The sequence below is a fragment of the Halichoerus grypus genome, chromosome 8 (genome assembly GCF_964656455.1).
Source record: "Halichoerus grypus chromosome 8, mHalGry1.hap1.1, whole genome shotgun sequence".
Lineage (NCBI taxonomy): Eukaryota > Metazoa > Chordata > Mammalia > Carnivora > Phocidae > Halichoerus > Halichoerus grypus.
Window position 1 is genome coordinate 68,798,790 of NC_135719.1, and position 14,719 is coordinate 68,813,508.

General features: G+C 40.5%; 1 protein-coding gene across 2 annotated transcripts in view; it reads left to right on the forward strand.

Annotated features, from left to right (window-relative positions):
* The first annotated feature begins 5,084 nt into the window (after positions 1-5,084).
* TTBK2 (tau tubulin kinase 2) overlaps positions 5,085-14,719 on the forward strand; it is a 147,766-nt gene continuing 138,131 nt past the window's right edge. Inside the window, exon 1 of one of the 2 annotated variants that reach the window (XM_036084591.2) lies at positions 5,085-5,474. The gene's annotated coding sequence lies outside the window, so the exon portion shown is untranslated. Of the gene's footprint in view, positions 5,475-5,741; positions 6,169-14,719 lie in introns of those variants that run through there. The other variant, XM_078079475.1, reaches the window with a different exon arrangement.

Here is a 14,719-nt window from a genome sequence, read left to right on the forward strand (position 1 = left end):
GATTACCTTGCCTTATCTCCCTACTCCCAGATTTCTCTTGCTTATTTCTTTTTGAAATTTAAAAAATTATACAGCTTTTCACAACAAAATAAAAGTTGAAGTTTTCAAAAACACAAATACTTGAGGTAGTTAATACATTTGGCGTGAATGTATCTCTGTCAAAATGAGAATGCAGTTGACACTGGCTTAAAGAGACCATGCTCTCAGAGGACCCCAAGGATTTGACTGGCCTGTAGGCTATAGCTTACTGACTCCTGTTCTAGAGCATCTATATGTGCCACAGAATATTCCTCTTTCAGAGCAGTTATTGCAATGCATTGTAATAGGATTTACATGTTTGCTGACCCATTGTGAAACAGGGACTGAGTTTATTCATATTTGTTTCCCCAGTACCTAGCAGAGTAGTTGGCATTAATAGGTCCTAAAATTTTTTGTTTAGTGGATTAAGCAAGATTCAAATAGAAACTCAAGATTGATGAAAAATTTAAAAAACAGGGCTGTTTCCTAGTTTGTGGAAACACTTGAGCACCGGTCCACTATTGTTCATGTTTCAAAGGACTGTGCAGTTTTAAAAAACAGATTTATTGAGATATATTTCACATACCATACAATCCACCCATTTAAAGTATATAATTCTGAGATTTGTTGTTGTTGTTGAGGTGTAATTGACATAACATTATACTGGTATCAGGTGTACAACATGAGATTTGTTTTTGAAGAGACAGCAAGCAAAAGGGAAGGGGTCACATTTCCTTGACTTGCACACTGGTTTATACTGTGGTGTTCGTGTGTTGTCCTTTGTTTTTTTTTAAGATTTTATTTATTTATTTATTTGAGTGGGGGGCGGTTAGAGGGATAGGAAGGGAGAGGAATAAGCAGACTCCCCACTAAGCACAGAGCTGGACATGGGACATGGGAAGTGGGATTCAATCTCAGGACCCTGAGATCATGACCCGAACCAAAACCAGGAGTCTGTTCCTCAACCAACTGAGCCACGCAGTCACCCCTGTTGTCCTTTTTTCTTTTTAATTAAAGATTTTATTTTTTGTCAGAGAGAGAGCACAAGCAGGGGGAGTGGTAGGCAGAAGGAGAGGGAGAAGCAGACTTCCCTGCTGAGTAGGGAGCCCGATGCGGGACTTGATTCCAGAACCTGAGATCATGACCCCAGCCGAAGGCAGATGCTTAACCAACTGAGCTACCCAGGCGTCCTGTCCCCTGTTGTCCTTTTGATAATGATGTAAATAACCCATTTAGATCGTTTCCTGTTTGGATTAGGGGAAAGTTAGAAAGTGGTAAATCAATGGGTGTCTAAAGATGGGTAGAGGTAGCCACAAATGGAGAAAAGGAGAAAGAAAAAGGTTCTCAAATATGTTATTTATTCTGTGCTGGGAGAAAAGAAGCAGTGTTGAAAGGGGCATTATGCTCTGGGTGGGGAATCAGTATAAATCTGAAATTTGCTCATTATCCTTGGAGATGCTCTAAGACTGATCCTAGGATGAGTCTCATTCTTTCAGACTCATTTATCCAAGGCATATGTCCCTAGACTTAAATCATTTCTTATTCTATTATTTTCAGAAATCTTACTGTATTAGTTATCAATTGCTGCATGACAAATTGTTCCCCAAAACTGAGTGCTTAACGTAACAGTAAATATTTTTCATATCACATAGTTTCTGTGGGTCTGGATTTGAGGAATGGCTTGGCTGGGTAGTTCTCGACTGGGGTAGTTCACAAGATGGCAGTCAAGATGCCAGCTGGGCCTGTAGTCATCTGAAGGCTTGGCTGGGGGTGGAGGATCTATTTTCAAGAATGGTTCATTAACATGGTTGACAATCTGGTGCTGATTATTGATGCAATGCCTCAGTTCCTTGCCAGGTGGCCACTCCTAAGGGCTGCCTGCTTAAGCATCCTGCTTTATGGCAAATGGCTTCCCTGTAAGTAAGTGATCCAAGAGAACATAAAGCAGAAGCTGTGAAGTCTTTCATGACCTAGTCTTGGAATTTACACACCATAATTTCTGAAAAAGTCTATTAGTTACACAGGTCAGCCCAATTCAGGGACTACACAACGGTGAAGATACCAGGAGGTAGGGATCATTGTGGGCCATCTTAGAGGCTGGCTACCACATTTGTTTATTTTAAAAAACCCTCACAATAGATAGATAGATCTCAAAAAGGATTCCTGAATTCTAGTACCAGCTCTTGAATAATACATTACCTGGCCATTTATCCTAACTGAAAAAATACCTCTTGGGACAGCCCAATACTTCTTAAATGGAAAAGATCAGAGTAATAGGGAGACTTGGGAAACTGTTTTCCTTGAGAAGTTCAATATCCCAGGATTCCCACTCCTATGGCATTAACTTTCACTATATATTCAATCTTACAATTCCTACTCTGAGATATACTATTGCTCTATTCTCAAGATCCTCATCATAGAACACTTCCCTCTGTGCTGCATTAAAATAAAAATTCATTCTTGGGCGCCTGGGTGGCTCAGTTGGCTGAGCGACTGCCTTCGGCTCAGGTCATGATCCTGGAGTCCCGGGATCGAGTCCCACATCGGGCTCCCTGCTCGGCGGGGAGTCTGCTTCTCCCTCTGACCCTCCTCCCTCTCATGCTCTCTGTCTCTCATTCTCTCTCTCGCAAATAAATAAAATCTTTAAAAAAAATAAAAATAAAAAAATAAAAAAATAAAGTAAAAATTCATTCTTGATATACAGCTACTGGATTGCTTTCTCACATACTCTTCTATTTATCTTACCCTTCATGGATTTGCAAATGGAGTTGGTTATAAAATAACAATCAGAAGAATAATCATCTGTCCATATTTGGAGAATCCAGCTATATCTACTGATACATTTAAAATAAATAAAATAGTAATTCTGTGAATACATTAATCAAAACCCTTACAGGGGTACCTGGGTCGTTCAGTCGGTTAAGTGACTGGCTCTTGATTTCAGCTCAGGTCATGATCTCGGCTCAGGTCATGATCTCAGGATTGTGAGATGGAGCCCCCCTGTCCCCAGGCCTCTGCCGTGCTGAGAGTGGGGGCCTGCTTATGATTCTCTTTCTCCCTCTCCCTCCACCCCTCCCCAGCCCCCCACCCCCAGCCCCCCAGCCCCAGCAGGCACACACACACTCTCTCTCTCCCCGCTCTTAAAAAAAAAACCCAAAACAAACAAACAAAAACCTTATCCATGATAGCAGAGATTATATCTGGGTAGCTTGAAGAGAACACTGTATTTGCTGAGTGAAAAATATTCTCTTTGAATAGAGAATAGCTATTTGAAATATTGCCAGGCATAATTTCAATGAATCTGGACTTTTTTTCCCCTAAAAACTTCTTTAATTTTAAAGAAAAGCATTTGCAGAAACCCTAATCCCTTCCAATTCAAATTACTTGCCCAGTCAATATTGTGAACTATATTCTGTGAGACAAAGTAATGGGAAAAACAACTTGTGGTTTTAATCAGTGGAAAGGAAACGATTTGGCATCTTCTTTAAGTTTGAATAGAACAAGATGAGCTGCATCATCAATTGCCTTTAATGTACACTTTGTCCTGTTTTTCATCCAAGGATCTAGACATGACAGACAGTGGAGGTATCTGCTGTTTTTTAAAGAATGTCGAGAGGCTGTGCCATTTCCTGACCAAGAAGAAACAGATTCTATAACAGTTCAGAGATTGAATATAGGATTTATATTTAACCTTTCCACACTCCTAATTAATCAGCTTTAATCATAATGTCACTTGAGTGAAGAAAAAGATTTAAAACAAAATGAAGCTCACAAGTCATTGCATATTTTCAGTCCCTTGATTATTAAGTAAAAAAAACATTGGGCACAGGAGTAAACTTAAGAGACCTGAGTTTTGGTTCTGCCAGTAGTTAGTTTTATAGCCTTGGAAAGTTGTTAAATCTCTTTGAGACTTTTCTTCTGTAAACTGGTGGGTGAGGATGGGAGAGGTTTAATCTTTTTTTTTTTTTTTTTTTTAAAGATTTTATTTATTTATTTGAGACAGAGAGAATGAGAGAGAGAGCACATGAGAAGGGGGAGGGTCAGAGGGAGAAGCAGACTCCCTGCGGAGCAGGGAGCCCGATGCGGGACTCGATCCAGGGACTCCAGGATCATGACCTGAGCCGAAGGCAGTCGCTTAACCAACTGAGCCACCCAGGCGCCCGGGAGAGGTTTAATCTTAAGGTTTCCTCTTCACCAAAGAGCTTGACACAATCAACACCTAACACAAATTCATCCCACACAACCTCTTTGCTCTGCTCTCCTCGTTTTTCCTTGAAAGTCTTCGAGGGACTCCCGCATTCCCGCGCTTAGATTCCCAAACTGGTGCTCGCAGGGGATGCTCATTGAACCCTTCGCTGGGGGTGTTTTAAAAAGGGAAGGAAATCTCATTCTTCATGGGTTGCAGAAACCGTAAGGATACTTCGGGCTCCAGGCTGGTATTCTTTTCTGGAGGTCTCCGTCTCCTTTCCTCCTCATACCTTTAGGCCTCTCCCTAGTGATTAGCTTCATGTTAGGCGGTTCTGGGGACAGCGCCAATTTGTCAGATCCTGGCAGCTCCGGTTCTGAGGAGGTGGCATGGTAGGGCCTCACGATTTGGGGCCCTTCTTCGTGACTGTCTCAGTGTGTAAATTCGTAATGTAACAACGCATTTCCGATTTTTTTCCAAAAAGCCCAATCCTGGGGTCACAATCATGCCCCTATAAGCAAGTTAACTACTGAGCTAGGAGGACACCACTGTGCGCCAACCACTAGTCTCAGAAGCTCTACTTCTCGACTCGGGACCGGCGGGCGTTTGCGGCTGCGGCTGGAACTACAAGGCCCAGAATTCCGGCGCACATGCGCGCTGCCATTGTGATGCTCCTTTCCCGGTAACTCGCCCTCTCAGGCAAACCTGAAGATAGCGGCAATTCTCCGGTGGGGGGCGGAGACGCTCCCTGCCTGACTCTCCGCCCACTTCGTGATAGGCAATGGGACCAGCCAACCGACGTGGCGGGCCCGGGACGCGCTCTCCAATCAGCACCTGTGGCGGAGAGGTGGGCGTGCGTACTGGCAGGGCAGGTGGGCTAGGCTGTGTCGGGTTGCGAAGGGGGAGAATAACGTCGGGTCGGGTCAGCGGGCGCTGCAGTAGTCGCCGCAGCGGCGATGGGAGCGGTGGGGACGAGGCGGGGGCGGCGGCGGCAGGAGGAGGAACAGGGGCTGGCACAAGAGCAGCGGCTGGGGGCGGCCAGCAGCAGCATTAACAGCAGCCGCCGCCGCCGCCAGTAAACGCGGACGGTACCCGAGGGGACTGCCAAGCCGGCCGGCCCTCGAAGCCGCGCTCGGGTCCCGCCGCAGTCGGCGGCGGGGGATGGGCAGGCGGCGGCGGTCCCGCCTGCTAAGGGTTGATATCTGCGGGTCCTGGCCCTGAGCTGGATCCGAGCCCTCCGCCCGAAATCCCTGCGTCCGCCACGGCCCAGGTAGGACACACCCCCCCGAGCCCCCAGGGCGCTGCTGGGGCGCACCGGGCCCCGCCCTCCCCCAGTCCTGACCCCCTCCTCCGGCCGCACCCCTCGCGGAGTGACCGACCCTGGTGCGGAGGGGAAGGGTACGAGAGACTCCTCGGTCGCTGCCCACGCCCTGGGCTTGTGCCAGATCTAGTCACTCCACCTCGGAGACCTTCTGCTTCTGCCCCCTTTCCCCGAAGGCTTGTGCCCCGTTTCCCGAGAAGCTTTTGGTGTCTTCACTGAACTTGGAGGGTCACGAAGCTTCGTCTGTTTCTCTCTCTGTGGGTGACCCACATATTACTTGTATTCATGCTGTTTCTGGTACCAGGACTGAACACAGAATTCTCAGGATACACCGAGCGCTTCTTTCGCACTCCGCTTCCCCAAATATAATAGAAGGGGGCATGGGACTATACAGTGTTCGCTGTGTAGTAACGACGATGAAGGCCATGACTTTTTGGTACTTAAGGTTCGAAGTAATGACCTGAGGGATTTGCCCGTCATTTGCCTTGACTAAGATGATGTTGACACTCTGGGATGCTGTGGGAGGGACAAAAGACTCCACACATATGTAATGTCAAATCAGGGAAGTAAATAATCCCCTGGGATGCCAGGATACTTTATCGCACAGTGAAGTTAATTTTGTTTCAGCGTGGCAGCATTAGAGGTAAAAATGACATTGAGTTGTACTTTGCTTTGAATTAAAGTTGATAGGTGGCAGCAATCCCGGTATTAACTCTTCTCATCCTTAGCTTTAGAAATTGTTCTTTCTTTGAACATTAAAGAGGGCAGTTTTCTTATAACCTGTGTTATAAGATGTTATGTAAAGATGTTCTGGTATTCAATAGAAATTGAGATTTTGTATGCATGTGTGAGGATCACATTATTATGAATGGGCGCATGTACATACACAGGGAGGATCCACTCAGTGTATTTTGTTACAGTGTTTGGTTCTGAGCCATTAATAACAGTTGCATTGGTTTCTAAACACTGATTTCCCAGACTAGACCACAAAGATGTGTTTGCTGTTTTCTTTTGGCTAAATAGAATAGAGTAACGTTCTGTTTTGGGGAAAGGGGAAATAGGAGATTGATTTTAAAGTACTGAGGAAATTGAATGCCATGTATTTCTTATAAAGAAGTAGTAATGATGACAAATATTAGTAATATGAATAATCTTGAAGAATTAATATTAACTCTAGAAATTTTTCAAATAATGACTTCCATGGCATATTGCAATCTATCAAATTGAAAAGATACCAAAAGGAATATTTAATTTAGAAGCTTATGTTTTCCTGTATGATACGTTTTTATCAAGGCACTGAAAGCGATGTTTGAAGCATGGTTATGAAAGAAAGTTTCTCTAGCACTTTTCCTTTATGATACAATGTTAAGAAATGTTTTTCCTCTTTCAGTGTTAGACATATAAAGGAAATTGAAGTCCTTAGCTTCTTTAACTTAACTTCTAATATGAAATTGAAACAAATTTGATCTTCAGTAGGGGGCTAAGAATAATACATCTCGCTCATCTTGTACTATGGTTAATACATAATTTAGTGAATTCTCTATTGTATTGCGTAGGACTTCAGATTTTGTGTCTTTTTTGACTTTAAAAAATACTGATTATTTTAATGCCTTAGGAAATCTTCATGAGATTAGGCTCATTTGCTTTAGCAAATTGAACTCAATTATGTAGGACTTCAAGTGTCTTTAAATGTAGTGTTGGAAGTGAAGTTTGTATAATTTAGACCATTTTGAAGGTATTTTACATAAAAAATGCACTAAAATGTGAGAATTGTAGTGATAGATTGTTGGTTTTTCAATGTAAATGAATGTTATGGAGCTGAGTTCACTATGATCATGGAATGTAACTTTGGCAGGGGCAGTCAATTCTTTGTTTTATAACTTTAAAAAGTAATATATAGAGATGAGAACTTGACTGCCACTCGAGAGAGACTTTGACCTGGAGCCACCCAACTAAGACACTCTCAGATTCCTAACACTCAGAAACTCTGTGAGTTAATGAATGCTTGTTGCCTTAAAAAAAAAAAAAATACGGAGGCGCCTGGGTGGCTCAGTCGTTAAGCGTCTGCCTTCGGCTCAGGTCATGATCCCAGGGTCCTGGGATCGAGCCCCGCATCGGGCTCCCTGCTCTGCGGGAAGCCTGCTTCTCCCTCTCCCTCTCCCCCTGCTTGTGTTCCCTCTCTTGCTGTCTCTCTGTCAAATAAGTAAATAAAATCTTTAAAAAAAAAAAAAAAAAAATACATAAGGGAAAAGGTTTAATGACCATATTGAACTAGTGTGGGCTGAATTGATTTGCAAAATAAAACAGGCTTTGAGAATTAATGGAGAATGTAGCTTACTTCCTTCCCCACTTAAAAAAAAAACTCCTATAGAAAAATTCTTTAGGGGCGCCTGGGTGGCTCAGTCAGTGAAACTTCCCACTCTTGATTTAAGCTCAGGTCGTGATCCTCAGAGTCATGAGATCCAGCCCTGTGTCAGGCTCCACACTGAGCATGGAGCCTGTTTAAGATTCTCTTTCTCCCACTCCCTCTGCCCCTCTCCCACTTGTGCTGTCTCAAAAAAAAAAAAAAAAAAAAAAAAAAATTATTTTATAGACGTGTGGCAAGCAACTTTACAATTTGAGCATATGGGGTGCCTGGCTGGCTCAGTCGGAAAAAATGCAACTCTTGATCTCAGGGTCATGAGTTTGAGCCCCATGTTGGGTCTAGAGATTACTTTAATAAAACTTTAAAATAAATCCTTAAAAAAAAAGACAATTTGAGCATATGTTACTCAAAAATATTCTAGTAATGTATTTTTTTTTTCTCTCTTTTTGAGGTTTTCTGCGAAATACTCAAAATATAGCTGGTGGGGGGGGCGCCTGGGTGGCTCAGTCGTTACGTGTCTGCCTTCGGCTCGGATCATGATCCCAGAGTCCTGGGATCGAGCCCCGCATAGGGCTCCCCGCTCTACGGGAGGCCTGCTTCTCCCTCTCCCACTCCCCCTGCTTGTGTTCCCTCTCTCGCTGTGTCTGTCAAATAAATAAATAAAAAATCTTTAAAAAAAAAAAACAAAAAAAAATATATAGCTGGTGGTTTGTCAGTTTATTTGATTAGTAATATTGCAGGACATCTTCAATATTTTTAAATTTTTGAAATTAAATTTTTTTGTTATCCAGTATATGGTAAACAATAGTGATGGCAGTGGTAGATTCCCCACCCCCCAGGCTTTACTGGCTAGAATCCTTGTGTTGAAAATACTTTTATAGCTTTTATTCTATAAAATACTCAGTGTTTCAGGTTAAATGTCTTATTTCCATGTTTGATACGAGAGCCTTTAAGTCTATATGAAAAAGTTGAGGTTTTTAGAACTGAATTTTCAGCATATGTACAACACATATAGTATTACCACTCAAAAGTTTCTATCTTCCTTAATATGTGGTGATCTTTGATTGTAGATTTAAAATACAGGGCGCCTGGGTGGCTCAGTTGGTTAAGCGACTGCCTTCGGCTCAGGTCATGATCCTGGAGTCCCAGGATCCAGTCCCGCATCGGGCTCCCTGCTTGGCAGGGAGTCTGCTTCTCCCTCTGACCCTCCCCCCTCTCATGCTCTCTCTCTCTCATTCTCTCTCTCAAATAAATAAATAAAATCTTTAAAAATAAATAAAATAAAATACAAATTGAGGGGCACCTGACTGGCTCAGTTGGTAGAACATGTGACTTATTTTTTTTAAATATTTTATTTATTCATTTGAGATACAGAGAGAGAGAGAGAGAGAGAGAGCGCGTGAGCAGGGAGAGAGGCAGAGGGAGAGGGAGAAGCAGGCTTCCTGCTGAGCGGGGAGCCCGACGTGGGGCTCAATCCCAGGACCCTGGGATCATGACCTGAGCCGAAGGCAGACGCTTAACCATCTGAGCCACTCAGGCGCCCCAAAGAGCATGTGACTCTTGATCTCGGGGTTGTGAGTTTGAGCCACATGTTGGGTCTAGAGATTACTTTAAAAAATAAAAGTCTTCAAAATACAGATTGAAATTAAATTATTTACATAATGTGAATGTCAATTTTGCCAGACCATTTCATCTTTTAAACAGGTGATTTTTAAGGAGATTTCTTGGTATATATTTATTTATTTTATATGACTATGGTAGACATAATTATTCTTCTTTTTGTAATTATTTTATATGTTCTTTTTTTTTTTTTTTTAAAGATTTTCTATTTATTTATTTGACAGAGAGAGAGACAATGAGAGAGGGAACACAAGCAGGGGGAGTGGGAGAGGGAGAAGCGGGCTTCCCGCAGAGCAGGGAGCTTGATGTGGGGCTCGATCCCAGGACCCTGGGACCATGACCTGAGCCGAAGGCAGTCGCTTAACCAACTGAGCCACCCAGGTGCCCCTATTTTATATTTTATGTGTTCTTGATTCTTAATTGAACATACAGTACTTGTAAATGTTTGCAAACATTCTGAAATTTTTCCCATGTTTTGTTTTACCTTTGTATATAAGATTCTTGATGTTTTGGGATGTTGATAGTTCCTTTTTATTGTATTATGAAATTTGCTTTCACTTTGATTAGAGTAAAGCTTTCCATGGTAAAAAATGAAGTGTTCTTTGAAAAGAATCTGAGGTGTTTTAGTGTCTTCTGAAGAAGGGGGGTGGTAGCTTCTTGGCTCCCTCTGGTAAGCTGTCAAGATTTAACCTAACCTTGTTTTGTTTTGTTTTGTTTTAAAGATTTTTTATTTATTTATTTGACAGAGAGATAGAGAGAGAGGAGAGAACAAGTAGACAGAGAGGCAGGCAGAGGGAGAGGGAGGAGCAGGCTCCCCGCCGAGCAGGGAGCCGGATGTGGGGCTCGATTCCAGGACCCTGGGATCATGACCTGAGCTGAAGGCAGCCGCTTAACCGGCTGAGCCACCCAGGTGCTCCTTAACCTAACCTTGTTTTAAGAATCAGTATTTTTTTTTTTACAGAAAGTTTGCAACTTTATTGAAAATAAGAATCAGTATTTTTAAATGTTTGAATTAGAAAACTTACTTGCCGTTGTATGTGTTTCTACCAAAATGCTTTTTATCATTATTTTGTTTTGTTTATTCATTGACATATGTAGTTGATACACAGTGTTACATTAGTTTCATATGTACACAACTCTATATGTTATCTTGTGCTCACCACAAGTGTAGCTACCATCTGTCCCCATACAGTGCTATTACAGTACCATTCACTGTATTCCCTATGCTGAACCTTTTTTCCCAAGACTTATTCCATAACTGGAAGCCTGTACCTCCCACTCCCCTTCACCTATTTTGCCCATCCCCCATGTGGCAATCATCACTTTGTTCTTTGTATTTATGGGTCTGTTAATGCTTTTTTGTTTATTTGTTTGTTTTGGTTTTTGGATTCCACATATAAGTGAAATCATATGGTATTTATCCTTTTCTGTCTGAATTATTTCACTTAGCAAAATACTCCCTAGGTCCATCCATGTTGTCACAAATGGCAAGACCTCATTCTTTTTTATGGGTGAATAATATTCTATCATGTATATATACCACTTTTTCTTCATCCATCTATGGATGGACACTTGGGTTGCTTCCTTTTATCCTTGTCTTTTTTTCTTTTTGCAGTTTCTAGGTAATTGCCTTTTTTAAAAAGTGATTTTGCATGGTTTCCCTTGTTTATCTAAATACTGTATTTTGTCTGACATTGAGTTTTCCGCATGTGTTGTATATTATGTATTAAGTTTGGGAAGCCCCTCTTTCTTTTTTTCTTTGATCCGCTAAGGGCTTCAGTTTCTAAAATACTTCAAAAATGGTTTTATCAACATTTCCCAATGGCCAAGAAGGCAGAGATGAGGGGGAAGAAATAGGAAAAAATAAATAGCCAAAGAGACTCCTGCCTCTCATGAAATTTGATTTGAAAAAATCATCTGGAAACTAATTCGTATGGTAGATAGTAAACTAGATTAGGACTTCGATTCTGCTACATTTATTTAGCACTTAAAAAATTCAACATGTCCAAGACAAAAGTCAGCCCTCTTTCAAGTGCTTTAATTCTACAAACGAAGGTATTACTATTTAATCAGTCACCCAAGCTCAAAAATCTCATTTTGTATATATGTTTTGGCTTCCTCTTTCCCCTGGTTCTGCTTGCACAAAATCTCTCCTTTTCATTTCCCTTGCTACCACCTTAATGTAGTAGCCTCTCTGCACCTCATTATCTCTCCTTAGAACTATTTTAATAGCTTTATCCATTCGTTTGTTAAATATTTGTTAAGCATCTACTGTGTTACTCTGCTAGGGGTTAGAGATTTGGCAGCGAAAAGGACAAAAATAATGTCACTTTTAGAGCTTACAATATAGGGAGGGCAATCTGTTGTAGAGTAAGGAATTACAGGTGTTCCAAGCATCATGAAGGGAAAATGCATGAACGTATTTACAGACAGACCTAACAGTCTCGGAAGTGGGTTCAGGGAAGTAGTCTTCTGTTTTGTCACCCACAGTTTATTCTACATTCTCTACCAGATTCAGAGGTTAGTAGATAATATTATAGGTGTAAGCAGTTAAATAATTAAAAATAATAAATAATAATAATATTTTTAATAATTAAATTTTAATAAAAATTTTTAATAAGAAAATGCTCACACAACTTTTGAAACAGCTTCAGACAAAATCCTTTCAGAACGCCAGGACACTTTGAAAAATTTGGTCCTACAGAGTTCATGTCTTCCTCCAATATGAGTTTCTACTTTGGGTTCTCCCAGGCTTCAATTGCTTGAGTATTGACAGAATTCCTATGTTATGTTTCACATTCTCTGCTTGAACCTCAGAAATTAGGACTAGGCATTACCAGTAGGAGGGTATGTATGGTTATAAGAAAGAGGTCTTCCAGGTAAGTAGAGAATTCTCTCTTAGCTAGAATCTAGCAGTTTATAGGTGAGTTATTAAATGTATAAGTAGGGGCGCCTGGGTGGCTCAGTCATTAAGCGCGTCTGCCTTCGGCTCAGGTCATGATCCCAGGGTCCTGGGATCGAGCCCCGCATTGGGCTCCCCGCTCAGCGGGAAGCCTGCTTCTCCCTCTCCTACTCCCCCTGCTTGTGTTCCCTCTCTCGCTGTGTCTCTCTCTGTCAAATAAATAAATAAAATCTTTAAAAAAAAATGTATAAGTAATTAGGATATAATTTTAATATCTTTATAAGTTTAAAATATATAATGCATTTATCAGAAAAAAAATCCCTTATCATATGCTGGCACCTAATTTTGGATTAGAAAATAAGGTTAGAGCCATTAACCTCTTAAATTAATAAATGCTTACAAAATAAATGAATATAAACTGTTAATTATGCATCAAGATGAGATTTGAATGTATTATCATTTCTACTGTAACATATCATAGGACCTTAGATTACTTAATCTCTTTTCACCTCAGTTTTGCATTTTTAAAAGGGGAAATTAATATACTTAAAATATAATTACAATGGAGATCATTACAGGGAAGTTTTCTGTATTGATGTTTTTTCCTTTGTCTTAGTGGGAAGATCATAGGTATAATGCTTTGTTTGGTTGATACGGTTACAGAAGATTTTACCCAAGGAATGGTCTTGTTTCGTGTTTTCATTACAATCTGGACATGTAAGTTACACTGTACTTTTATAGTTGTTAGTGTTGTAGTCAGGGAGAATAGAACTAGATTGTTTACACTTTTATCCTGTTGTCAGTAATTGTAACCATACTGACTTGTAAAGTTTCCCTTTAATAGATATTTTACTTTCTTGAATATATTTATTGAACCCAGAAAGATTCCATGCTGCTGGAAGCGTAATTCACCTCCTGTAAAAGTTTAGAAGGAACATTTGAAGTAAGGGTGGTAACTAAATGTTCCTTTCCTTTTGCTATCAGCAAATAGGGTTATTCACAAATCTTCATCACTTTTTTTTTTTAAAGATTTTATTTATTTATTTGAGAGAGAGAGAGAGAGCACAAGAGGGGGGGGGAGCAGGAGAGGGAGAAGCAGACTACCTGCTGAGCAGGGAGCCCGATGCGGGACTTGATCCCGGGACTCCAGGATCATGACCTGAGCCGAAGGCAGTCGCTTAAACAACTGAGCCACCCAGGCGCCCTTCATCACTTTTTAATAACCCTTTAGAGAGGCTCTTGCTAAAACCTGTGGGGTAAAACAAAAACAAAATCCTGTGGGTTTTATCCAGTTCTTGACTCTGTTGTTTACATTAATATTATTAGATGTCTTGAAAACTTACCTGTTGTGTAGTCTCTGAAAATTTGTGTCTGTATCTCAGCTTGTTTAAATACATAATTGAGATTATTTTTTATAATGTGAAAAATATAGTATTTTGCCTTTTGAGATATATGAGATAGCCACTCTGCATCTAACTATATTTATCTATTTTTGGAATATAGATTATGTATTCTAAATATTATTTACATAATAAATCATGATTACTTTGAAAGCATCTGATCTTTCATTTTAATAATAGCGGGTGTTTGGTATATTTATAGTTTTCATCAAATTTGAAAAGATTTAAGACATTTCTCTTTAGATTTTTTTCCCCCTAAGCATGAAATCTTTCTGGGCCCAATAAGTGTATCTAGAAATTAAAATGTCTACTAAAAGTGGAGAGAAACTTTATATAAGACAGTATGGTTACAGTAACTGACAACAAAGTAAAAGTGTAAACAATCTGTTCTTTCCTTCTGGGACTCCAGTTACATGTATGTTAGGCTTTTTGTTGTTAGCGCTTAGCTAACTGATGCTGTGTTGGTTTGGTTTCTTTTTCTCTGTATGTTTAATTTTGGGTAGTTTTTTCCTCTTTCTTGAAGTTCACTAATCCCTTTTTCTATGGTAGCTAATCTGGTGTTAATCTTATACAGTGTTGGGGTTTTTTTTGTTTGTTTTTTATCTCAGATAATCTACTTTTCATGTCTAGAATTCCTTGTCTATCGGTTCTATCATCTGTATCTTTTCTGGGTCTGTTTTTACTTTTCTTTTTTCTTTTCTTTTCTTTCTTCTTTCTTTCTTTCTTTCTTTTTCTTTTCTTTCTTTCTTTCTTTTCTTTTTTCACCCTTCCTTCCTTCCTTTCCTTTCCTTCCTTCCTTCCTTTTTCTCTCTTTTTTTCTCTTTCTTTCTCCCTTTCTTCCTTTCTTCCTCCCTTCCCTCCCTCCCTTCCTTTCTTCCCTCCTTCCTTCTCTCCTTCCTTCCCTCCC